Source organism: Ovis canadensis, chromosome 17, assembly GCF_042477335.2.
Source record: "Ovis canadensis isolate MfBH-ARS-UI-01 breed Bighorn chromosome 17, ARS-UI_OviCan_v2, whole genome shotgun sequence".
Taxonomy (NCBI): Eukaryota; Metazoa; Chordata; class Mammalia; order Artiodactyla; family Bovidae; genus Ovis; species Ovis canadensis.
The window spans coordinates 44,194,763-44,221,995 of record NC_091261.1 but is presented as its reverse complement, the minus strand read 5'-3'; the positions used below and the strand labels follow the sequence as shown (position 1 = coordinate 44,221,995).

General features: G+C 37.3%; 1 long non-coding RNA gene across 1 annotated transcript in view; it reads left to right on the top strand.

Moving 5' to 3' along the window:
- Window positions 1-26,508, top strand: part of LOC138422487 (uncharacterized) — a 199,314-nt gene extending 172,806 nt beyond the window's left edge. Inside the window, exons 3-5 of the long non-coding RNA XR_011249894.1 lie at window positions 7,366-7,436; window positions 17,797-17,863; window positions 25,226-26,508. This is a non-coding gene — a long non-coding RNA (uncharacterized lncRNA). The remainder of the gene's footprint in view (window positions 1-7,365; window positions 7,437-17,796; window positions 17,864-25,225) is intronic.
- Window positions 26,509-27,233: the final 725 nt, after the last annotated feature.

Genomic DNA, 27,233 nt, shown 5'->3' with positions numbered 1-27,233 from the left:
CCTTTCCCCCTCTCTTTCTCTGTTTCTTCTTTACCTTTCTCCCTATCTTTTTTCTTAAATAAAAAAGTGCCCCCCAGAGCAGTGTCAGCTGCCCTGGTAGTCCTAGCACAAGCGTGCCCATTGCCCTCATCAGCCTTGCTTGAGGAGGAGTTGATGCTCTTCACAATCTGTTTCTACAGCAGTGTCCTGGTCAGTGACTGCAGGCTGTGGCTCCTGGGCAAAGGGCATGGTGGAGGCTGAAGCAAACCAGCAGTTCACTTAATGGCCTGAGCCTGGTGGTGACCTCACGGTTTCAGAGAGAAATTGGGAGGAACTATGTTGTCAACAACAGGAAGTTGGTGAAAAATGAGAGATGCCCTTGGGGAGTGAAATGAAGAGCAGATGGCTTTAATTGTTAGCCTTACTGTGACAACTGACAAGAGAAATTCTGCTCTCTTGACATTTAAAAGATACCAGAAATACCAGTGAGCACATTCCATGGCTTCTTGAAGGTTTCCATGTCAGGGAGTTCAAACTCCTCTCTATTTTTATTACTGAACAGTCCATAAAAACTGCAGGTGATAAGATTCCTGATGGACTAACCCTCTAATAGTTTGATAAGTCACTGAAATGCCCACAGTGTAAGGCAGTGGGAAGTCGTAGGTGAAGGGAGGCGCCCGTGCAGAGAAGTTCTGAAGGATTTATATGCTGCTGCAAGCGGAAAATAAGTCTACAACTCAGGTGGAAAACAAGATCCATTTCCAAGCCCATGGGATTTTTTATTCCTATGACTTTGTAGAAATACAGTTTAAATCTTATTTGTCATATTGTCATATAAAACTCCTCCTAAAAAGAAGGAAAAGATTTTTGTGGAACCTCTGAAAAAAAAGATATACGAAAAATGAATGTTAGCTCAGATATATGCTGTCTTATTTCCACAGTCAATTTCTATGTAAGAATGAGAATGCTGAAGTGCAGAAAATAGTGAGTGTAGCCCCAGATAGAAGGTATCTTGAGAAACAGTAATATAAATAAATACACTCAATACTGAGAAGTAGAGGCTCTGTTCCACCAATATACGATCACTGGATTGAAGGTTCCTGATGCGTTCTTGAAAGTGAAGTCGCTCAGTCGTGTCCGACTCTTTGTGACCCCATGGACTATAGCCTACCAGGCTCCTCCCTCCATGGGATTCTCCAGGCAAGAGTACTGGAGTGGGTTGCCATTTCCTTCTCCAGGGGATCTTCCCGACCCAGGGATCGAACCCTGGTCTCCTGCATTCCAGGCAGACACTTTAACCTCTGAGCCACCAGGGAAGTCCTAATGCATTCTTACTATTAATAAATAGCTTCCCTAATGATAGGAAATAAGAACATTTAACTATTACTGAAATCTTATTGTAAAGTAAGATTTACATGTGAAAAATTTTTCAAGCAGAGGCTATGGCACCTCTGTGACAACTATAACAACCTGATTTTCTAATTTTTCATTGGGATTTGGTGTATAAATCTCACAGCAATCCCAACCCTGGGTGGAATAACGCTATAGCTTCCTTTCTACCCTGGCTCCAAGAAGACCCCAGCAGAATTCAGTTCCAGTTACCCACATTGACGCTGCTGCTGCTGCTGCATCGCTTCAGTTGTGTCCGACTCTGTGCGACCCCATAGATGGCAGCCCACCAGGCTCCCCCATCCCTGGGGTTCTCCAGGCAAGAACACTGGAGTGGGTTGCCGTTTCCTTCTCCAGTGCATGAAAGTGAAAAGTCAAAGTGAAGTTGCTTAGTCGTGTCCGACTCTTAGCGACCCCATGGACTGTAGCCTACCAGGCTCCCCTGTCCATGGGATTTTCCAGGCAAGAGGACTGGAGTGGGGTGCCATTGCCTTCTCCACATTGATAACTGGCTTGAAAATGAATGCTTTATTGGCTTTCATTTCTTCCCTGTCTCAAATCCCCATTTCCCTACATGTGTTTACTGACCTCAAATCCTACTTGGACTGGAATCTTTGTGTCGGCCTTGATTAGGGAAGAACCCAAAATAAAGCACCCTTCCTGACCAAATGTGCATCCTGAAAAGTGCTTTTTCACTGTGTTGCCACAGTCCCCGTGAGATCATTCACATCACACTTTATTTGAATCATTTGTTCTCATTTTTTATCCTGCTTTTTGAAGTTGAGAACTGTGATTTAACTCTCCTTATTTGGATCCAAGAAATGGCTGGCCTATAGATAGTGCTTATAAGTGTTGTTGAATGAGTGCAAAGTTCTTCCAACTTGGTTGTTTCTCTGATCTACTTAGGTACAAGCTTTGGCATTTCTTCCTGCCCAAATTTTCCACTACCTTCACCATCACCCCAGCTCAGGCTCCTATCATTTTTTGCATAAACTATTATAATTGTTTTCTTCCTGCTCTCCTAGACTCAGATTTCAGGTCTCTCTATTTTACAGCACACTCCAAACCACAGGACAACAATCATTCTGAAAATGCCCCTTCCACTTGCTCTCTCCTTTCTTTTTTTTATTTTATTTTATTTTATTTTATTTTATTTTTTTTAATTTTTAGTTTTTTATTTTTTAAATTTTAAAATCTTTAATTCTTACATGCATTCCCAAACATGAACCCCCCTCCCACCTCCCTCCCCAGAACATCTTTCTGGGTCATCCCCATGCACCAGCCCCAAGCATGCTGCATCCTGCGTCAGACATAGACTGGCGATTCAATTCACATGATAGTATACATGTTAGAATGTCATTCTCCCAAATCATCCCACCCTCTCCCTCTCCCTCTGAGTCCAAAAGTCCGTTATACACATCTGTGTCTCTTTCCCTGTCTTGCATACAGGGTCGTCATTGCCATCTTCCTAAATTCCATATATATGTGTTAGTATACTGTATTGGTGTTTTTCTTTCTGGCTTACTTCACTCTGTATAATCGGCTCCAGTTTCATCCATCTCATCAGAACTGATTCAAATGAATTCTTTTTAACGGCTGAGTAATACTCCATTGTGTATATGTACCACAGCTTTCTTATCCATTCATCTGCTGATGGACATCTAGGTTGTTTCCATGTCCTGGCTATTATAAACAGTGCTGCAATGAACATTGGGGTACATGTGTCTCTTTCAATTCTGGTTTCCTCGGTGTGTATGCCCAGAAGTGGGATTGCTGGGTCATAAGGTAGTTCTATTTGCAATTTTTTAAGGAATCTCCACACTGTTCTCCATAGTGGCTGTACTAGTTTGCATTCCCACCAACAGTGTAGGAGGGTTCCCTTTTCTCCACACCCTCTCCAGCATTTATTGCTTGCAGATTTTTGGATCGCAGCCATTCTGACTGGTGTGAAGTGGTACCTCATTGTGGTTTTGATTTGCATTTCTCTAATAATGAGTGATGTTGAGCATCTTTTCATGTGTTTGTTAGCCATCCGTATGTCTTCTTTGGAGAAATGTCTATTTAGTTCTTTGGCCCATTTTTTGATTGGGTGGTTTATTTTTCTGGAGTTGAGCTGCATAAGATGCTTGTATATTTTTGAGATTAGTTGTTTGTCAGTTGCTTCATTTGCTATTATTTTCTCCCATTCAGATGGCTGTCTTTTCACCTTGCTTATATTTTCCTTTGTTGTGCAGAAGCTTTTAATTTTAATTAGATCCCATTTGTTTATTTTTGCTTTTATTTCCAGCATTCTCCTTTCCATAAAACATCTAGTAGTTCCCACCAGCCTTTTATGTTCGTCTAATATTTTATTAGGTGCGTCCCTGGTGGCTCAGGCAATGTGAGAGACCTGGGTTTAATCCCTGGGTTGGGAAGATCCCCTGGAGGAGGTTAAGGTTCTCATTCATTGTATTTTCCCTCTATCTAGGTAAACATTATATCCTGGAGACATAATATCACAATGGTTAAGAGCAAAGGTTCTGGAGGCAGACTACCTATTCAGATCCTAGATATAATCCTGCTAATCCTAGAGCTAATCTAATTCCCATTAGAGGGAATGATGGTCCTAATCAAAGGAACCTGTGAATGTTACCTAATAGAGTTTTTGCAGAATGATTAAATCATAAATCTTGAAATGGGAAATTATATTGGATTATCTGGATGGGTCCTGAATGCCATCACAAGTATCTTTTTAAGAGAGATGCGAAGGGAGATTCGATCCAAACACACAGAGGAGAAAGTACTATGAAGACCGACCAATGAGAGATTTGCAGAAGATGGCCTTGAAGGTTGAACAGAAGTATCCACGAGCCAAGAAATGTTAGGAGCCACAGGAAATAGAGTCAAGGAAGAGATTCTCCTTGAAGAAACTCTGGAAAGAGCACAGTCCTGAGAACACCTCAATTTCAGCCGAGTGATGCTTTTTTCAGACTTCTCAAACTGTGAGAGGAGATGTTTTCGTTGTTTTAAGCCTCCAGGTTTGTGATAATTTGTTATATCAGCTACAAGAAGTTAATACACACCCCTTAGGAGATGTGATCTTGGACAACTTCTTTAAGCGCCCCCAAGTCTCAGTTTTCTCATCTGAAAAATGGTTTGTTATCTCCTAATGTGATCTGATGACTGAATGGCTTAATGCTTCCAAAGTCCTTAGTAGTATGACTGGTACACCCTGAACACCTAAAAACAGTTACTTACATTTTAAGAGTACTTTTGTGTTTGTCTACCCATTTTATTCTCTCTTTTGAAGAAGATCAAAGACTTCTACATATTCTTTAACATTTCAGAACATTTCTTAGTATTGTATATATTATGATTAAACCTTAACAAATATTTATTGAACAGCATTTATTTATAAGACTAGATTCTAAGGATACAGTGTAGGGTAAAATATGGTGACTGAAATCAATCACTGTAATATCATGATCATTTTCACTGATTTAGGGTAAAAGAAAAAAAAGTTATTATTTTTCCCCCAGATTTCAGAAATTAAATGCTTAATTAAATGCTTAATTATGAGATATGTGTTTTTCTCTAATATCAATAAATTGACTAAATTTATACATTTGAAATATTTTTATCCTTGCAAAGGGAGAACAAATATTCTAGTTAGTCTTCTTTTATTTGTGGATATTCTACAGCATAAAGGAATAAGGAAGATTAAGCACCTTTATCAATTACCCTGCAATTTCCCATTTAGTTGCTGTGTTCATCATTGCAGGTGAACTTCAAGGCTTCACCCAGATCTGAGCCCAGGGCATGGTGTGTGTGCACGTGCTAAGCTGCTTCAGTTATATCTGATTCTTTGCGACCGTATGAATTGTAGTCTGCCAGGCTCCTCTGTCCGTGGGGATTCTCCAAGCAAGAATAATGGAGCAGGTTGACATGCTCTCCTCCAAGAGATCTTCCCGACCTAGTGATCAAACCTATGTCTCTTATGACCCCTGAATTGGCAAGCAGGTTCTTTACCACTAGCACCACCTGGGACGCCGGGGCGTGGTGCATTCTGGCATTTAATATTTATTGCATGAACAATGCTCTTCAGTACCTCTGGCTTGGTGTGTTATAACTTCTCAGACCCTGGTCAAAGAATACCAATGGTAGATACAGTTGTCCCAAGTGGATTTTAATAAAAATGCACACTTTCCTATTTATTGCTTGGTGGGCCTTTTGATATGACATTCAAACTTTATAAGCAATTACTTTGAGGAAAGAGAAGTTGAAGATCCTGGTCCTGACCTAAAAATACTGTGCCCTAGCATTCCTAAAGTTTAATGTTGGTGACTATCAGGAAAGCAAATATTTCACGCAAGGGTAAGCCCTTTAATTGCGTTTGTGTTGAATGCCTGCCAGCTCCACATGTAGAGAGTTCTACAGGTATTTTTCTGATCTCAGTCTCCCATCTGTGGCCATGTCAAAAGTGCCTGTGGGTAGAAGGAAAGAGAAGGCAAGTCAAAAGCACAGGAAGAAACGCAAGGGGGTCAAAGGAATGGAGGCAAGAAGGGGAGCAAGTGAAACCCTCTTGGGAGGGGAAGCTGTGTTTCAATTTAGTTGCTTGGTTTGGAAGGAAGCCTGTAATATTGAATAGCATAAGAAAACACACTGCAGCCCTCTCTAGTTTCTCTGAGTGTATGTAGAACTGCATTAGTAAAACCCAAAATGAAAACTCTCATGAAATTGTATTAATGCTCTATTTAATTATTTGTAATTAGTAAAGAAAAGTTAATTAAAAAGGCATTTAATTTTGCCTCTGGGGGATGAAGTACTAAATTAATTTAAATTTGTTAGCGAAGATTCATTTAAGTTAGTTGTTAGTAATTTCTCTCCCTTACTTCTTGTCAGTACACTAGACAAGGATTTGTAAAAACACATATTCATAAAAATAAAAACGCAAGAGTATTATTCATGTGTCTTTTTTAAGTTTCCACTACTATAAGATAATAAAAACAAAGAATAAGTACTGAGAAATGCTTTACCCCATGGACAGTTTTAAATGAGCTCTTCAAATCTTACTTGATAATTGGCTTATGTGAAGTTGGACATGTTTGTTTGCTAAGCCTCATTTTACTGATTGCCAAATTGAGAGTAAAAATTGTACCAATTTTATAAAGTTTTTGTATTAGGTACATGCCCTTAGAGTGCAGGCACATAGTAAGTACTCAACAAATATTAGCCTCATCTATTATTTTTGAGTGGCTTCAACCTAACTAGGGGGAAAAAAATCAACAGTAAAGACAAACAGCAGATACTATAGATTCAGTTATCCATATGAGTTATAGATCTATCTGATGGACGAGCAATGGGTTTTTAGATAAATGTTTCATTTGTTAGTTCAATAAATTCATTCAATAGTTATCAAGCAACAGTTATACGTTGAGCATTGTTCTAGGGGCGCCTGTTCTAGTGAGAGACAAAATAAAAATACCTCCACTTCCATAAAGCTAACATTTCAGTGCTAGAACAAAGACAATGACCCAGTAAAAAATGAATGAATAGTGTAACACCAGACTATATCATAAGTGCCAAGAAGACAAAAATAGGATAAGGGGCTAGTTGGGAGAGGTGAGGTGTATTATAGTATGGGAAAGCTAGATTTAGCAGAGGGAAAAAATTACAAGGCTGTGAGTTAAATGTGATTTTCAAATAAATATCAAATACTTTTTAGTATAAAAGTATGATATATTGTACTAAAACATTCTTTGTTGTTTAATGTGAAATCAAATTTAGTTAGGCATCCTCTATTTTTATCAGGCAACCCTAGAGAGGAGTAAGGGTCTGAAGATGAGACTAATTTTATTTTTCTTTCAGGTTTATTGAAATAAAATGGTAATATAATTAAAGCTCACAATGTGATGATTTGACATATGTATAGTTCATGAAATGATTCCCACAATAAGTTAATTAATATATGGTTAATTCCATCAACTCACATAGTTATCTTTTTTTATTTGTTTGAAGGCCACTGGAGGAAGAAATGGCAACCCATTCCAGTATTCTTACCTGGAAAATCCCGTGGACCGAGGAGCCTGGTAGGCTACAGTCCATAGGGTCACAGAATCAGACATGACTGAGCTACGAGTGTTTACACACATACATACACACTCTGAAGATCTACTGCTTGAGAAAATTGCAAGTATACAATATAGTGTTATTAATTATAGTCACCAGGCTATACATTAGATCCTCAGAACTTATTCATCTCATAAGTGAAAATTTATAGATAGTTTAACACAGATCTGCCTTTCATCCAGTTTTTGTTGAAGGGATTGAGGTGTGTACTTCAACTCTCACGATTTCCCCTTGTTCACATCTAAGGACACTAATGCTGTGCCATGATCATACTAATTCAGTATTTTTCTCCCTGACGGTACAGCTGTAGTGTGAAGAAAATTTTCCATATTGGCTGTAAACACAGACCCTATGTCTTCCTATACTGAAAAAATATAGCACAATACTGAAGGAAAAATCTATTAAATTCTTTGTGAAAGTTTAAAGACATCTATGAAGATTTGCTTTTTTTTTGGTTAGGAGTAACACCATTTCGATGTTATATTCAATGATGATTTTATATTAGAACCACTGCTAGTCACAACAGACTGTTAAAGGTATAATCTTTGGTATATTTGGGTTTCTCTGGTTTGAGAATTAACATCCAGTGAAATGTACATAGCTTCAGGCTGGAATGAGCCTGGAACTCCTGAATGAACAGTGTAACACCAGACTATATCATAAGTGCCAAGAAGACAAAAATAGGATAAGGGGCTAGTTGGGGCTGTAAGGGGCTGTAATCTGCTCTGTTCATTACTGCAGTGAATGATTAGGTCTACATGCACTGAGTTCTAAAGAAGCCCCAGACAGGACTGATACATGAGTTGGATTTGCGTAATCATGGCCTGAAATCTATGTTTCTAGGTGTGGACAAAAATTCGGTTGAGGAGGCCAGGCAGGCCGAAGAGCTAGGGTTTGGGAGTTCGGGTGGTTTTGCTTTTTTTAAAAATTATTTTTCTCCTTTATATTTCTAAGATGGATACTACAATAAGAATGTCTTTGATTTGAGGAAACGCAGGCTGTTTAGAATACAAACCCTGGGGAGAGAGAAAAAGAAGTAAGTAGGGGGAAGGGATGAAGAGAAGGAAGGGAAAGAAAAAATGAGAGAAGAGAAATAAAAAGAGTGGACAGAAGAAGGAAGGAAGACATAAAGGGGAACGATACTAAACTACATTTATCTGCTCATTAAACTATTTTTTATTTTTTAATATAAATTTATTTATTTTAATTGGAGGCTAATTACTTTACAATATTGTACTGGTTTTCCCATACATCAATATGAATCTGCCACGGGTGTACACGTGTTCCCCATCCTGAACCCCCCTCCCAACCTCCCTCCCTGTACCATCCCTCTGGGTCATCCCAGTGCACCAGCCCCAAGCATCCTGTATCATGCATTGAACCTGGACTGGCGATTCATTTCATATATGATATTATACATGTTTCAATGCCATTCTCCCAAATCATCCCACCCTCTCCCTCTCCCTCTGAGTCCAAAGACTGTTCTATACATCTGTGTCTCTTTTGCTGTCTTGCATACAGGGTTATCATTACCATCTTTCTAAATTCCATATATATGTGTTAGTATACTGTATTGGTGTTTTTCTTTCTGGCTTACTTCACTCTGTATAATCGGCTCCAGTTTCATCCACCTCATTATAACTGATTCAAATGTATTCTTTTTAATGGCGGAGTAATACTCCACTGTGTATATGTACCACAGCTTTCTTATCCATTCATCTGCTGATGGACATTTAGGTTCCTTCCATGTCCTGGCTATTATAAACAGTGCTGTGATGAACATTGGGGTACATGTGTCTCTTTCAATTCTGGTTTCCTCGGTGTGTATGCCCAGTAGTGGGATTGCTGGGTCATAAGGCAGTTCTATTTGCAATTTTTAAAGGAATCCCCGCACTGTTCTCCATAGTGGCTGTACTAGTTTGCATTCCCACCAACAGTGCAAGAGGGTTCCTTTTCTCCACACCCTCTCCAGCATTTATTGTTTGTAGACTTTTGGATTGCAGCCATTCTGACTGGTGTGAAGTGGTACCTCATTGTGGTTTTGATTTGCATTTCTCTGATAATGAATGATATTTAAAATGAGACTACTAATGATGTATTTTAAATTGGAGTTTTTAATTTTTTGAAATCAAACATGGTGACTAGGGCCAGGTGACAGGAATTTCCAGGCAAACTTTTTATTCTGCTTTATGTTGCTTAATATAAATAATTCCCTTTAGGAATTCAAGCTTTTTATTTTGGCAGTAGCTTTTAGAAATGACTTCACTATGTTACAATCTTTTTTCATTTGTCTTTTTGAATGACAGCAATTTCTGATGGATTTCCTTAGAAAATAATACATTCATGTTCTTTGCCAGTGTCTCGTATCTACCACATGTGTGTGTGCTCAGTTGCTTCAGTCCTGTCTGCCTCTATGGGACCCCCATGGACTGTAGTCCATCTGTCAAGAACACTGGAGTGAGTTTCCCTGCGTTCCTCCAGGGAACCTTCCTAACCCAGGGATCTGACCCTGGTCTCCTGAGTCTCTGGCTCTGCAGGTAGATTTTTTACTGCTGATCCCCTAGGGAAGCCCCTATCTACTGCACTTATACTGAAATGCTCAGATTCAAAAAAAAAAAAAGAATTCTTCCTTTCTGCAGTAGTCTTCTAATTATTTTCAAATCTCACTATCGTTGTCATTTGTTATTGTCATCCTCCTTATCATTATCATCCAATCTTACTCTCAAAACTCCACTGGATGCCTGACACTGTGATAGGAATTATCCAAAGCAGCTCTTTGGCTGAGTTGGATGACCCTGCCCCAACTTCCTGTCTCAAGATAGACTTTTATGTTCTGTTTCTCAGGCTGACTATTTGGAGACTGAATTAGTCAGTTGCTGTGGCTGTTAACATATAGAAACTGTCTTTCTTTCTCAGGGTAGAACCTAGGTTGGTTTCAAAACTCTACAATATCACAGCCTAGTGACAGGAAAGCCTGTTTTCCAGCAGCCTCTGCCCTTTACTTATTTCTCTCACTCCCACCAATTTATCTTTGCAGTTCTAGGGAATATTGCCAAGTCCCTTCTAGATGGGGGTAAGCACTGTAAATCCCTAATTCCCAAACTAATCTTATAGCAGGGGACATGTTCTGGGCAGCCTTCCCATTCTGCTAACACCACACGTATTTTTTTTTTCCTTCCTGAAGTGCGTTCTATATCCTGCATGCTTCCTTATCCAAAAGTTAATTATCAAATTTACTGCATACTGTAAAAAATTCAGAACACCTGAACCTGGGACAGCACACCTTATTTTTATTATATGAACTGAGAAATCAACTTGAATTTTTACTTAACCAGTAGAGTTTAAGTTTCCCTAAAACTGGAGACCATTTGAAAGAATTGGTTTCAGTGTGCTCAAAGACAAACGAGTCCCTCTAGATCATTCAGAAAATGTTGTGGACAAGTGCCAACCCTCAGTTATTCAGGAATAGATGATCCAGTGTTTGCTATTTCACAATTTTCTTTTGCATCTAGATGCTGTATTTTTGACCACTTGCACTGGTTATAGTACTTATCAAAATAATAGAGGAAAGGAAGATAATATTCAAAGACCAGCATATTATCATATGATAGTATTCATAGACATGAAGAACAAATTTCCACATAATTTGAACAAGAAATATAAATTTAAAAAAAACACGATAAAAAGTCACTCTAATATCAAAACCAGATCAGATGCCAATATAGTCAACATCACTGATGAACACAGATGCAAAATCCTCAGCAAAATACAGCAAATGGAAGTCAACAATGCATTAAAATATTCATACACTGTGATCAAATGGGATTTATTCCAGGGACACAAGGCTTTTTCAATATCCACAAAGCAATCAATATGATACACCACATTAACAAACTGAAGAACAAAAATCATATGATCATCTCAATAGATGCAAAAAGCTTTTGACAAAATTCAAAACCCATTTATGATAAAAACTTTCCAGAAAGTGGGCATAGAGGAAATATACCCAAACATGAAGTGAAGCGAAGCGAAGTCACTCAGTCGTGTCCGACTCTTTGTGACCCTATGGACTGTAGCCTACCGGGCTCCTCCGTCCATGGGATTTTTCCAGGCAAGAATACTGGAGTGGATTGCCATTTCCTTCTCCAGGGGAACTTCCCGACCCAGGGCTCGAACCCAGGTCTCCCGCGTTGTAAACAGACACTTTACTGTCTGAGCCACAAGGGAACATCATGCTCAACAGTTGAAAAGCTGAAAGCATTCCCTTTAAGGTCAGGAACAAGACAAGGATGCCCACTCTCACTATTTTTATTCAACATAATTATGGAAATCCTAGCCAGAGCAATCAAAGAAGAAAAAGAAATAAAAAGAATCCAAAGGCAAAGGAAGAAGTAAAACTGTCACTGCTACAGATGACAGGACACTGTACATAGAAAATCCTAAAGATGCCACCAGAATATTACCAGCACTCATCAATGAATGTGGCAAAGTTTCAGGACACAAAATTAATACAGAGAAATCTGTTGCATTTCCATACACTAACAACAGGAATTTAAAATATAGTTTTTATTGCTAGAATATCATATTACTATACTTTACTAGTACTCCAAAAGGGTGATCAAGTATAGCTCATTATATAAATATGCTGTTAAATATTACAATTATTGTCATAATGACTATTTTCTGGCATCTTACAACCAGAATTTAAAATTTTTTGTTACTTCTAAAATGAAAAATTGCTTTATAATTTAGAAATTTTATTTTAAGTGATATTTAGGAGATAACATGAGGCTGCTGCTGCTAAGTCACTTCAGTTGTGTCCAACTCTGTGTGACCCCACAGACGGCAGCCCACCAGGCTTCCCCATCCCTGGGATTCTCCAGGCAAGTACACTGGAGTGGGTTGCCATTTCCTTCTCCAATGCATGAAAGGAAAAGTGAAAGGGAAATACCTTAACAATTTGGAAATGACATGGTGCTCTGAGAATAAAACTTTAAATAATACAACAGATCTATTTAAAGTCTTTTATTTAAGTACACTAAGAATGGTTTCTAGCATAGAAGGGCTACACAGTAACATGTCTTCTCTAAAAAGATGGGATGTCAATCAGAATGGTTTTGGTCAGTCATAGAAGACTTAAAAAAAAAAAGCCATATACAGCCACAGAGACAGAGACAGCTATACCAATTGGGAGAAAAAAAAAAATGTCTTACAAGACCAATTAACATGTATTTGTCATGTTGTTGTAAAGGAGCCATCTAACATTCATTGTGGGCTTCACTGGTGGCTCAGATGGTAAAGGATTCTCCTGTAGTGTGGGAGAGCTGGGTTCAATCCCTGGGTTGGGAAGATCCCCTAGAGGAAGGCATGGCAACCTACTTCAGTATTCTTGCCTGGAGAATCCCCATGGACAGAGGAGCCTGGCGGGCTATAGTCCATGGGGTCACAAAGAGATGGACATGACTGAGAGACTAAGCATAGCACACAGCATTCATCACACAGTGATGACTCTCATTATATGATGGGATTAAGGAATCACTCCTCATTTTGTTCTGATATTTCTGACTACATTGTGACCAAACACCTTTGGGAAAATAATGACAGAGCTGGTGGCTAGATAGTGATATTGCTCATCACACGAGTGAACCAGTCTTCTGCTTTTATAAATCATTCTCCGTTTGAAAATATCCATCCAAGACTAAATATTGTGCAGTGACAGTCTTTCAGTTGAAGCTTAGCTTGTGTCTTAGATAATGACACAAATTTGGGGACTGATAGTCTGGTCACTATTGTGAAAAAATGTTGGTAATAAAACTTTTGAATTCTAAGTAGGTATCTACTCACAGGTCTTTTGCTTGATTGACAATAACAACTAGATTAAAGCATAAAGCCAATTGGGAAAAATCCCTGTAGGTAATGCTTTTTCTTTCACGCTTCCCTCAATCATTGTCTTTCTCTTTCTTCCCTCTTTCTTTCTTCTGTATCTACACATTATTTGGTAACAAATTACTTTGCTAATAGACACTGTTTCTTGCCCATCAAAATTTAAGAAAATGTATATTCTGAATGCAATGGGCTTCCCAGATGGTGCTAGTGGTAAAGAATCCACTTGCCAATGCAGATAGACTTAAGAAATGCAGATTTGACCCCTGGGTTGGGAAGATCCCCTGAAGGATGGCATGGCAACACTCCAGTATTCTTGCCCAGAGAATCCCATGGACAGAGGAGTCTGGCAAGCTGAAGTCCATAGGGTTGCACAGAGTTGGACATGACTGAAGCGACTTAGCACACACACATTCTGTGTGCAATGCAGTATAAATATTGCAGTCTTCGATGAAGAAGCATATAATCTAAAGAGAGAATTCCATTCATGTAAATGATAAATACTATTTATATTCACACATGCATATGTGCATTTATTTCCACATTGCAAATGAAAGTCTAGGAATATTATCTATATTAATATAACTTAAAACATGTAAAATACAAAGAGTTTAATATCAGTGATATACAAATATAATAACCAAAAGAAATTAAGAACAGAATTAAACAAAAATAGAATAAAGTACATAGAGTTTGGGCAATTTCTCAAGCAGGTAAAAACAAATAATCACTAACATCTAAACATTTTTCAAATTTGACTAAAAATCCAGTAAATGCAATAAAATTTAAAAAAAAATCATCTTTTACCCATCCAATTAGGAAAAGTTAATACCCAGTGATGGCAAAAGTGTAGTGAGATTGGCATGCTTATGATTCAAACATCAAAATGAATAATGTAGTTCTATTTTATAGACATGTAAAAATATGAAATGAAATAAAAGCAGATTATAAAACTGTAAAATATAGATGCTTTATCATCATTAAGCTTCTATTAAACTTTGTGTACTTGTAGCATGGATAAGACATAAATGAACAGGTTTAGACTATACAGAGAAAAGTGTAGTTAGGTGTTTTCTCAAATTTATTTCTGTTTATTCCTTGGTGACAGGGTATCAGATATTTTTCTTTCTCTTTTTAACTTGTCTATAGTGTATACATTTTTACACTGAACATCCATTTTAAAACTATGTGTTAAAATAGAAAACAAGAGTAAATATACACATAAATACATGGGAAGAAGGTGGGGATCAGATACTTATTTCAAGGAGAACCTGGGTTTTGTGTTCTTCATTTTGCATAAAAGACTCAAACAGATAAATCTCTAATTAGTGTAAAAGAATAGGCTTCTTTTACTCAAAGAGTGGTTTTATATTTGCTGTTTTTTCTTTTTTTTATGACATATAAGTGTTTTCTTTTGTGATGCCCTGTCTCTGGGAGGGATTTTCAAATTGCCTTCTTTAGAGATGGAAACTTGTTAAGCGTGAGTGAGCAGAAATTACCTTAAAATGCTTGTAAAAGTTTAAATTCTACTCTAAGCAAACAAAATTTTGTTAAGATCAGATACAGTTTTACTAGAAAAGAGAATTCTAAGAATATGGCATTTTTTCTTGAGAACTTGTTGAAAACAAGGTAAATAAAATGTCCAGTCATGGATTATGAATTCAACTCAGTTTTGGTAGAATGAGTCACTTGTCCACAGATAACTATTTGAAGAGAGAATTAAAATGACTAACTAACTTCATAGAATTAGTCCTATGCTTGCTACCCCAAAGGGAGTCAGTTTTTTGTATGTCAATCTTGCAATGATAGTTAAACACGTTTTCAATTCCTTTCCTTTCTCAGTTGAGTCTAACTGTCCAAAACCTTAAGACAATGGAAACTTCCTATTGGCAGATCCTGTGTTAAGCTTCCTGGTTGCATTATTTCATCCTCACTTGCTCTAAGGACTTACTTGGAGCCTGTGTTTTCCTCAGTCAGCATTCAAAGCAAGCAGGTGCTAGCCCTTTGCGTGTTCTATGGGGAATGGGCTAGAAGGAGTAACTAACTGAACAATTCTAGTGGGAAATGCATGCAGGCAGCAGCTGTGGAATGGAAACCCACAGAAGTGTGCAGTGCTTCTGTCAGGATCCAGAGGTTGTGGCAAGTGGCCACTTTCCCAGATGGTCTCCATTCTATGATGACACCATAGCTGCATGATGCCTCTGCTCTGAAGTTGGGACATTTGGCCTTTGGATAAATATCATTCCCAGAACTTTGAGAAGACAGAACTACTTTTATTGCATGGAATATTTTCCTTATCTGTAGTTAGGGAAGAACAAGCGGCTCGACCATACTTTTTAACATCTCACAAAATATTACTGTCAGGATAAACTGTTTTCAAACTGTATAGGATCAAATATTGTTTTTACTTGTATAAGTACAATGATGGAGGTGGGAGCAAGAAGGATGTAGGGTAGGAAACGGAAAGATCAAGAGAGAATATATCATGAATGTCAGACATATTTGTTTGTTTTCCAGCTCTTTAGTCTGTTAATGTCATCCTGAAAATTCCTTAAGCATTGTTAGGCAGGAGATTGATGGTTGAGATACTGTTTTGGGCTTGCATAATCCAGTGCTTATGGTTGTTGGCATTTTTTTAGATTATTGACCATGATTCCCTATCAGCAGTGCCTCGGGGCTATCTCTGATATTAGTCTGAATTTTCTCATCTTTATCAGAACTGGGCTATCACCGAATAGCTGTGGAATATAAAACTCCTCATGGAGTCATACTCAAGTTCCAGTTTACGTGACTTACTGTACAGATTAGACTACCCAGTCCTCAAACTGTTACTCGTTGTGTAGATAATTTCTAAATACCACCAAGTATCAGGTTGCTGTATGGGAATATAGTGAGGATTTTTATAGATTATTCCTTGTTCTGTCTTTTAGCTCCTAATAAGATCTCTCTCTTTTCAAATTCCCCTGCATTCTGACCAGGTTAATCATATTATAAATTATTTTCAGTTGATTTATAAATAACATATAATTTGCTTGTGCCAAATCTGTTTTTTAATACTAACATGTTACTAGCAGCAGACACATAGGAAATATCTGACAAAAAATTGAGAAAAGTTCTTAAATACTGTCATTGAAAGTAGGTGTGTATGAAAAGTCTAAACAAGAAAGAGGAAATTAAAAATTGCCATATCATATACATAGTGTTAACCAAAATCCATTTCAGCAACACTGTGGGTGCTGTCTGAACACTGAGGACATATATAGATTTATATCAGTGAAAGTCAGACAGAGAGAATTGGTAAAAGTTGTCTTTTATCTTTTTATCATTTGTTTCTCATTAAAATAAATTGGACAAGGGTTTTCCTTGGGGTGTTCTGTCACCTATTCCAAGACTATGTTTGTGCTTTTATAGTACTAGGAATTTGGATTAAAAAGTGAGGAGCACAGATCCTTTCATTAAACATTTGAGTAACTGGTACTCTCAGATCATGGACTAGACTTTTCCTTTTTCCTTTAAAGCTAGCCTAAAAATGCCTTGGTGATGGTAGGAATTAGAGGAAATTCCTATGAAAATATACCCCTAAAGTGGTCTCTCTTAAACTCTTGTAAGAAGAGGAGAAAAGGGATTTTTAGTTCGGAAAAAAGTGCATACATGTATATCTAGTTTCTTCATATATTGCCTTTTAGGCAAAAGAAGAATACTAAATTCACTTGAGTCACTTCAGTAAGGCTTCCTAGCTACATATTCTGTTTCTAAACTTTATGTTCTTTTGGAAAACATGCTTTAAAATGTCTTTCCAATGGAAGTTCAATTGTGATAGTATGTGTGCCCCGTCCCTCAGTCCTGTGCAACTCTTTGTGGCTCCATGAACTTTAGCCCTCCAGGCACCTATGTCTGTGGGATTTCCCAGGAAAGACTGCTGGACTGAGATGCTGTTTCCTACTTTAGGGAATCTTCCTGACTCAGGGATTGAAACTTCATGTCTTGTGTCTCCTGCATTGACAGGCAAACTTTATTACTGGTGCCACCTAGGAGGCCTTAATTGTGATAGTACTCTTGCCAAATTGATGGAAAGTTGGCATAAATAATTTTGCAAATCATTTTGCTGAGCTAGAGAAAAATACAGTATTGCAAGTAAAATGTCTGCTTGATTATAACAAAAATGGCCAACTCTTGTAAGATTATACCTTACTTACATAAGGCAAAAGGTATGATGTATTGTCACTTGCTATTACCTGGTATTTTGACTTTTAAGACAATTTCAGAGACTTAAATGAAAAAAAAAATTTTTCTAAGCTATTACCCAGGATATGACAAGATTTTCCTTGGACACTTGTTGGGTGTTGGCTGAGCTAATTTTTTCTCTAACCAAATCATTTTTACATAGTCCATTTCTAGGATTCAAAGTGATCTGATTTTTTCTTTGTTCTTTTCCAGGTAGATATTTTGGTGGAAAACCACTTGGAGGTGAAATTGTCAAAAGCTTAGCAAGAAGAAAAAATACGTAAGTAAAATAAAGAGAGAAGGCAGAGGCCTGTTTAATTTTCAAATTTAATAATAGTCTGTGGATAATTGAGAGTTGGCAGATATAATGTTTCCAGTCAAGCTTTGCCATTTAGAGAGAAGTATTTCATATCTACAACATCTACAAAGCACAAACACTGTCCAGGGACGCTGCATGGAATTCATCTCTTTCCAGGATTTCAAAAGTACATAAATCCATAGTGTTTGGAATGGGTATGTTTATATTGAATTTTCCCCTCTCTCTTTCTGGAGGAGAGTCAGTCAACCCTATCTTCATCCTTTGCCTTCATGCTTGGCTGGAGTATGAGTCAAAACTGAAACATGCACTTAAGTGATTATCTGTGATCTCAGAATATGCTTATTTTAAGATCGAAAGGGGAAAACATAAAAAATTAGAAAAGTGGGAAATAGAAACACTTCATGGTGAATTATAAATACCTTTTTCCTCACTGGAGATACTCTAAATCAAACACTTCTAAATATGAAGTTAAAAATCATATTTTACTAAGTATTAAACTCATAAATGTATTTAACAGATAAACTTGTGCATGGATTGAATCTATGTTGTCCTCACACTGAGTTTAAATAAAAATAGGCGTAGGAGTTGGACCTAATCTTAAGGTTGTTTAAAGGAAAAAAAAAATCAATTTTGTAAATTGTTTGGCACAGCTGCTACCTATACTAAACAGCTCAATAATATTACTTTAAACATCTTATAAAATCAATTGTCTTGATTCATTCATGTTTGTTCAACAAAATTATACTTTTAAATAAGCCAGAGGTTGCTTATTATGAGGGCCTCCTATTCTGATCAGACTAAATGAACCCTGCATACTATTGTTTTTCTTTTCAGACTGTAATATGTTGAATTTTTAATACCACTGAATAAAAAACAGAAAAATAGCTTCTAAATGAAATTGTACACTTAAAAACATAAAATGAATTAGTGACATACTGCAAATGTTATATTGAAATAATTGAGAAATTCGCCATTCACAGTGTTATAAGTACAAATAAGCCATAATACATATTTAACTTCCAACGAATGTATTTTTTTATGTTAACAGTATACAGATTTTGTTTACTTCAACACACCAAAAAACCTGGTGATAGTCCATAAAACAAATGGACAAAATACACTGAAAATATTTCAAGATGCAGTTATTTTATGTTTTGTTGTTACTGTTGTTCAGAAGAAAGATATTTATATTCAAAATATGATTGCCAAATCAGATCTCCTAATAACTAAGTGTCCCAATTTCATTTGCTCAATCAGTTAAATGAGGGGTATTTTTGGTAAACCTTTACTTCCTTGGTTCCAACTATATAGAATTCTCAGGGCTATTGTAACTGCTCCCCACGAGGAGGAATTACACATGCTGGGGTCTCTTTTTTGGTGTTTCCTTGAATAGTAAGTAAGGAGTTGTTATTGTGGTTTACGCTGAAAACAGTTACCTGAGCTTTTCCTGCCATCTATATTCATGTTTCATTTTTTGAGCCTGGTTTTTCATTTTTCCAGTTTAGTATTTACTTACAGACACTTCAAATTTTCATTTTGTTACATAGTAGAAGGATATATTTTTTTGGAAGAATAATTTAGAATAAATTTTTGAAGGATGAAATTCACATTGAGAGAAACCACTGATACCAGAGTCTGGCAACTGGAGAAACTGTATCTTAAAAGACACGGTGTCTACAAGACAGTCATTCCATCTGGTGCTGAAGCTTACAGTGCACAGATCCTTTCTAATGGCGTCTGTGCTACAGGCGACTTTTCATGTAAGTGTAGTGAACGCCAGATAACTTGTCACAATAGCCTGGAAAGCAGCAGATGAATGTGAAGCAGAGCCTTTCAGTCATCCTCTGATTGATTACAATGCTTAGAAACCAGCATCCTAACATTTGGTACTATCACAAATCTAAACAGAGTATTAAAATGAAGAGACATCACTTTGCCAACAAAGGTCTGTCTAGTCGAATCTATGGTTTTTCCAGTAGTCATGTATGGATGTGAGAGTTGGACCATAAAGAACGCTGAGCACCGAAGAATTGATGCTTTTGAACGGTGGTACTGGAAAAGACTCTTTAGAGTCCTTTGGACTGATAAGGAGATCCAACCAGTCAATCCTAAAGAAAATCAACCCTGAATGTTCATTGAAAGGACTGATGCTGAAGCTGAAGCTCCAATACTTTGGCCCTTGATGCAAAGAGCCTACTCATTGGAAAAGACCCTGATGCTGGGAAAGATTGAAGGCAGGAAGAGAAGGGGACGACAGAGGATGAAATGGTTGGATGGCATCTAGGACTCAATGGACATGAATTTGAGCAAGCTCCGGGAGATAGTTATAAACAGGGAAGCCTGGCATGCTTGCCACCCATGGGGTCACAAAGAGTTGGACAGGACTGAGTGGCTGAACAATAACAACATTTGTTACACAGTAGTTTACTCAAAATACATTAGATTAATTATAAAGCCATCAAAACCTGGAAGGCTATGCATATAAACAAAATATAAATGTCAGAAGCATAAAACTATATCATTTTCGGTCTTCATGAGTTTATAGGTACACCTTTAGGAATTTAACTGCTTAATAACTTTGGAGAAAACTTAATAGAGTTTTCTATTATGTCAAAATTGGTAGTGTTAAAATCTGTAGAATGCTTTACATTGTTTACATATGAATATATAAAAATCATTTAATTGTTAAAATGTAGAATTTAGAGTTGACATAATAAATGAGATATGCTAAACTTTCATAGGAATTGTGAGATCTTACAGGAAATATTACAACAAAATCACAATTTATTTCCCATACTTTGTATACTATGAAAAAGCAAAGCATATAAGTGAATATGTTTGTAGACCATCTTGATTCTGAGAAGACTATCCTAAAATATTATCTGCAATATTGTACCCTCATTCATTAAAAGGAGCAGCCAGTTGGTGGGACAGTTGAGAAAAACTGTGAACGATTAAGGCAATGTGAAGGTACTGAAATAATAGACAAATTTCAAGGAAACAAATTTCTTCAGGCAATCAGATATGAATGGTCAGGACTCACAAAAACCAGATCCCACTTTCCAGCAAAGGAACTATGACTGAAAATAGCAGCAACACTCAGTACATCCTGTACAATTAAGCACATATGCAAACGGACAGTGAAACTGCTGACAAAAAGTGTCTTGTGTCTGTTTCCATAGCCAGATGGTTTCTGGAAGAATACTGGGGGAAGAAATAACTGATAAACTAAGTATCTGATATATAAACATATCATTCAAAATGCTTCTGCTTCTTGATTTATCAAAGAGGGTACCAATGAGGAGAAGGAAAAGCTAAGCTTTCATTGTTTACTGTGGATTTAATGTTACACAGCATAGGAAACAAAGGATATTCTTGGGATAGTCTGTTAGAAAAAGCTTTCTATGAGAATTCCAGGGCAGCCATGATGTTAAACAGATGCATTATTTTCCAGACTTAGAGTAAGAAGGAACAATTGCTGATCATATATGCAGAATACTTTGTCTTAATATTTATTGTTTTCCCAGTAAAAGATATAGAAATAAAGGACTATGGTAACACTGTGTTTGAGATAATATAGTGGTCAGCAGTATATTAAACTTTAAATCTTGAGTTCTGACTAAATTATTCAATTTAATTTTTTTTAAGTGTCATCTTTATATCTGAGATTCCTAATACATTTTTGGAGAAGGCAACGGCAACCCACTCCAGTACTCTTGCCTGGAAAATCTCATGGATGGAGGAGCCTGGTAGGCTGCAGTCCATGGGGTTGTGAAGTCGGACACAACTGAGCTACTTCACTTTCACTTTTCACTTTCATGCATTGGAGAAGGAAATGGCAACCCACTCCAGTGTTCTTGCCTGGAGAATCCCAGGGAAGGGGTAGCCTGGTGGGCTGCCATCTATGGGGTCGCACAGAGTCAGACACGACTGAAGTGACTTAGCAATACATTTTTAATGAGTCAGGCTGAAAACATATTTTTCTTATGTCTATGGGAGTTGGACTGTGAAGAAAGGTGAGTGCTGAAGAATTGATGCTTTTGAACTGTGGTGTTGGAGAAGACTCTTGAGAGTCCCTTGGACTGCAAGGAGATCCAACCAGTCCATTCTGAAGGAGATCAGCCCTGGGATTTCTTTGGAAGGAATGATGCTAAAGCTGAAACCCCAGTACTCTGGCCACCTCATGCGAAGAGTTGACTCATTGGAAAAGACTCTGAGGCTGGGAGGGTTTGGGGGCAGGAGGAGAAGGGGACAACAGAGGATGAGATGGCTGGATGGCATCACTGACTTGATGGACATGAGTTTGAGTGAACTCTAGGAGTTGGTGATGGACAGGGAGGCCTGGCATGCAAGAGTCGGAAACGACTGAGCGACTGAACTGAACTGATTTAATCTCTCTTCAAAATTCAATGATTTCCCATGGAAATGGATATCCTATAGTTTTAACATTAACTCTGAATTAACTAATCCATATGGCAATTTACAGAGCTGTGATTTCAAAATAGAATGAATATGGGAGTACAGATATCTCTTTGAGATCCTGATAGAAATTCTTTCAGATGTATGTAAACATACACAGAAATGGGATTGTTGTTATCATATGGTAGTTCTATTTCTTTTTAAAAAAATTTTTTTTCTGGAATTTCCATATTGTTTTCCATAGCACTAAACTGCTTTATGACAACCATAAAAATGTATATTTTAGCTAGATTTTTCCCCAAGGTGTTTGGTTGAAGGAATTATCACATTTTCCCATTCTTTGCCCCAAGATTTGTTAAGTATATTGAACAAGCATACAACCATTTTCATTCAGTTCAGTCACTCAGTCGTGTCTGACTCTTTGTGATCCCATGGACTGCAGCAAGCCAGTTTTCCCTGTCCATCAGCAGCTCTCGGAGACTGCTCAAACTCAGGTCCATCGAGTCAGAGATGCCATCCAACCATCTCATCCTCTATCGTCCCCTTCTCTTCCTGCCTTCAATCTTTCCCAGCAATCAGGGTCTTTTCAAATGAGGCAGTTCTTCACATCAGGTGGCTAAATTATTGGAGCTTCATCTTCAACATCAGTCCTTCCAATGCATATTCAGAACTGATTTCCTTTAGAATGGACTGGTTGGATCTCCTTGCAGTCCAAGGGACCCTCAAGAGTCTTCTCCAACACCACAGTTCAAAAGTGTCAATTCTTTGGTGCTTAGCTTTCTTTACAGTCCAACTCTCACATCCATATATGACCACTGGAAAAACCATAGCTTTGACTAGATGGACCTTTGTTGGCAAAGTAATGTCTCTGCTCTTTAATATGCTGTCTAGGTTGGTGTTAACTTTTCTTCCAAGGAGCAAGTGTCTTTTAATTTCATGGCTGCAGTCACCATCTGAAGTGATTTTGGAGCCCAAGAAAATAAAGTCTGTTACTGTTTCCATTGTTTCCCCATCTATTTGCCATGAAGTGATGGGATTGGATGTCATGATCTTAATTTTTTTGAATGTTGAGTTTTAAGCCTGCTTTGTCACTGTCATGTCTGACTCTTTGTGACACCATGGACTATAGCCCACCAGGCTCCTCTGTCTAATCGGGATTCTCCCGGCAAGGATACTGGAGTGTATTGCCATGCCCTCCTCTAGGAGATCTTCCCAACCGAGGGACTGAAACCAGGTCTTCCATATTGCAGACAGATTCTTTACTGTCTGAACTACCAGTGAAGCTAGTTTTCATTCAGTGACTAGGAAAATTTCTTTTTCCTCAGGTTGCCAAATTTCTCCCCCCCACACACACTGGAGGTAGAATATTTAAATAAATAAAACAATTTTTACTGAGACACAGTTGATTTGCAATATTATCTAAGTTACAGGCATACAAGTCAGTGGCTCATAACTTTTAAAGTTATTCTCCATTTTATAGTTATTACAAAATATTAGCTATATTCCTTGTGCTGTAAAATATATTCTTGTATCTTACCTACTTTATACATATTGATTTGTACCTCTTAATTTCCTACCCCTATCTCACCCCTCCCCACTTTCCTTTTCCCACTGGTAAACACTAGTTTGTTCTCTATATGTTGAGAATCTGTTCTTTTTTGTTGTATTTACTAGTTTGTTGTATTTGTATTCCACATCTAAGTGATATCGTTCAGTATTCATTTTTCTTTGTCGATGTATTTCACTAAGCATAATACCCCCTAAGTCCATTCACATTGCTGAAAATTGCAAAAATCAATTCTTTTTTATGGCTCAGTAATATTCCACTCTGTGTGTGTATGTGTGTGTGTGTGTGGGTGGGTGTGGGCGTGTGTGTGGGTGGGTAGGATATGTGACATCTTTATCCATTTATCAGCTGATGACCACTGAGGTTGCTTCCATACTTCGTCTACTATAATCAATGCTGCTATGTACACTGGGGTGCATGTATCTTTTCAGATTAGTATTTTCATTTTCTTCATTTTCCACTTCAGAGTGGAATTGTTAGATCATATGGTAGTTTTCTGTGACTCCACAGAATCTGTAGTTTTATTTTCAGTTTTTGGAGGAAGCTTCGTAGTGTTCTCCATAGTGGCTGTACTGATTTACATTCCCACCGACAATGTACAAGGACTCCCTTCCCTCTGCATCCTGGCCAACATTTGTTATTTGTGTTCTTTTTGATGATACACATTATAGGTGTGAGGTAATACCTCACTGTGGTTTTGGTTTGCATTTCTCTGATGATTAACGACGTTGATCATCTTTTCATGTCCACCATCTGCATGCCTTCTTTGGAAAAATGTCTATTCAGTTCTTCTGCCCATTTTTTAATCGAGTTGTTTTTGTTTTGATGTTGAGTTGTATGAACTGTTATGTATTCTGGATATTAACTCTCTATTGGTCATATCATTTGCAAATATTTTCTTCTGTTTATAGGTTGTCTTTTTGTTTTGTTGATGGTTTCCTTTGCTGTGCAAAAACTTTCACACTTAATTAAGGTCTCGTTTATTTCCACTTTTGTTTCCTTTGCCTTAGGAAATAGATCCAAAAAATATTGTTATGATTGATGTCAAAGAGTGTTCTATGTTTTCTTCCAGGAATTTTACGGTTTCCGGCCTTGCACTTATGTCTTTAATCCATTTTGAGTTTATTTTTTTATATGGTGCTAGAAAGGGTTCTAATTTTATTCTTTTATGTGTAGCTGTCCAGTTATCCCAGCACCACTTGTTGAAGAGACTATTTTCTTCTCCGTTACATATTTTTGCCTCATTTGTCATAGATCAGTTGACTGGATGTGCATGGGTTTATTTCTAGGCTCTCTATTCTGTTCCATTGATCTCTGTGTCTGTTTTTCTGCCCTAGGTTGCCAGATTTTTCACGGCTGAACTTTTATGTGGCTGAACAGGGGATTTCCAGTGCTGTTGGGGAAAGGCAGCCTGAAGAAAGTGTCCTTCCCTTTAGACTTCTGCAATGTGTTATATCCTAAATGTCTTGTTATTGTCCCATGGAGTTACTCTTTGCATTTTGTTGAAAACTCTGAAATCACTGCCAAACCTTGCAATTTCATCATGGGGTGCATAGGTTTTCTCCTTCTGATTACCATTTTCTTTGTCTCCTTCCACGATGTCTCTTTTTACACTGAACTGCCATCCAATATCATGTTCGGCATCTTGTGGAAGCTCACCTATCCTAAGTTTACCATCTACAATGCATGCTCATTGATTTTCTATTTACTGTCTTATCATCAGAAAAATTTTCCTAAGGGTATCTTTAGATTGTGTGTGTTCATTAATCTGCTTTAACAATTTTGGACACCTAAGATGTCTATCCTGTTAACTAGTGTTTAACTTGCCAAATAAAACAGAAAAAATAAAATGAAGACAATCACTTGATATTTTAATCAAAGCCTTAGACTTACTGAAAATGTAGTTTGGCAAGTGAAATGACTTAGGTCATGCTGCGCATGTCTATGCTTAGGATGCACAACCTGAGTTTTCACTGTACATAGCAACACCACTGGAACAGAAGGTTCCAGAGAACAAATTAGTCTTAAACAAAAACTTTTAATACTTCTAGACAAATTTGTGCCTTTAGTAATGGTTGCAAGTTATCTTTTAACACACTAACTTTAAGAGAACATGTTCACAACTTAACCCATTCATCTCCAACAGAACCACAAAACAGCCTTTTTTTTTTTCACTGCAGTGTTATTTATTTCTTAAACTTTTTATTGGAGGGTAATTGCTTTATGACATTATGTTGGTTCTTGATCTACTTTTCCTTTTGGTTAATTCTGTCCCTTATGATCCATAAGCTTCTAACTCACTAGTTATTGCTGCATGATTAAGGAATGACTCAAAAGTCAGAAAGAAGATTTGCTAAGGAAAAATTCCTGACCATCTTTTGTACATTGAGGATATATAGACAATGTGGTATTGCTGAGATTCATGAAAATTAAAAGACATAATTGCATGCTTTGAAAAATTTATAATTGTTATGATAGTAAAACTAAATAATAATATAGGAAAAATTGGTTATAAATGTGCATAGCCAATGGTTAAGAAAACAAAGAAAAGTCTTCTGACAGAGTTCACCTTGTTCCCACTTTTGGATGAGAAAAAAGAAATTAAACTTTTTTGGTTGCTTATTTAGCTTGTCATTTTGCTTCCACATTATCTCTGAAGACACATTCAAGGATAACTTGATATGCCTGGAGTAAAAAAGATAATGCTTTCTGCTTTTTTTCATCTCCTTAAGTTCTTCATATTAACTGAGAATAATAACCCTCCATGCAGCATACCCAGTTGGTACGGGCTTTGTTTAGGTTCTAGTTTTTAAGGACTGCTGTCTAATGGGCTTTCCTACCCTGGGTACTATTATAGAACAGTGATAGCAAACATCAGTAGAACTCACTTAATCAAGGTACTTTTCCTTAATCTTATAAAAGATAAACTATTAAATCAAGAATTATAAAAGCAACACAAGATTTAATTGACAATATATGTACCCACTTTATGAAATAAGTGTGGTTTATCACATAACTAATAATCATAAACAAATATGTGATCCAGAGTTCTCTAGTCCTTATAGATCACCCTTTGATACTTCTCAAATTGTGATTTGAGGCCCTATTCTATATTGAGAGTAGGATGTTGTGGAGATTTTTTCCCTCAGCTGATTCTCTGGAAGTGTTACATGTTCCATGAATACAAGTTGTTCTCAATACCAGTTGTGTCAAACCTCTGTGGAGGTCCTGTCTTCTGCCCCATGAGTAACTTCTAAGGAAGTTTCACTTTTCCCATATCACTTCACTATAAGCATGGACACAGCTAAATTCTTCAATTCCTCAAGGAAAAAACAAAGAAGAAAA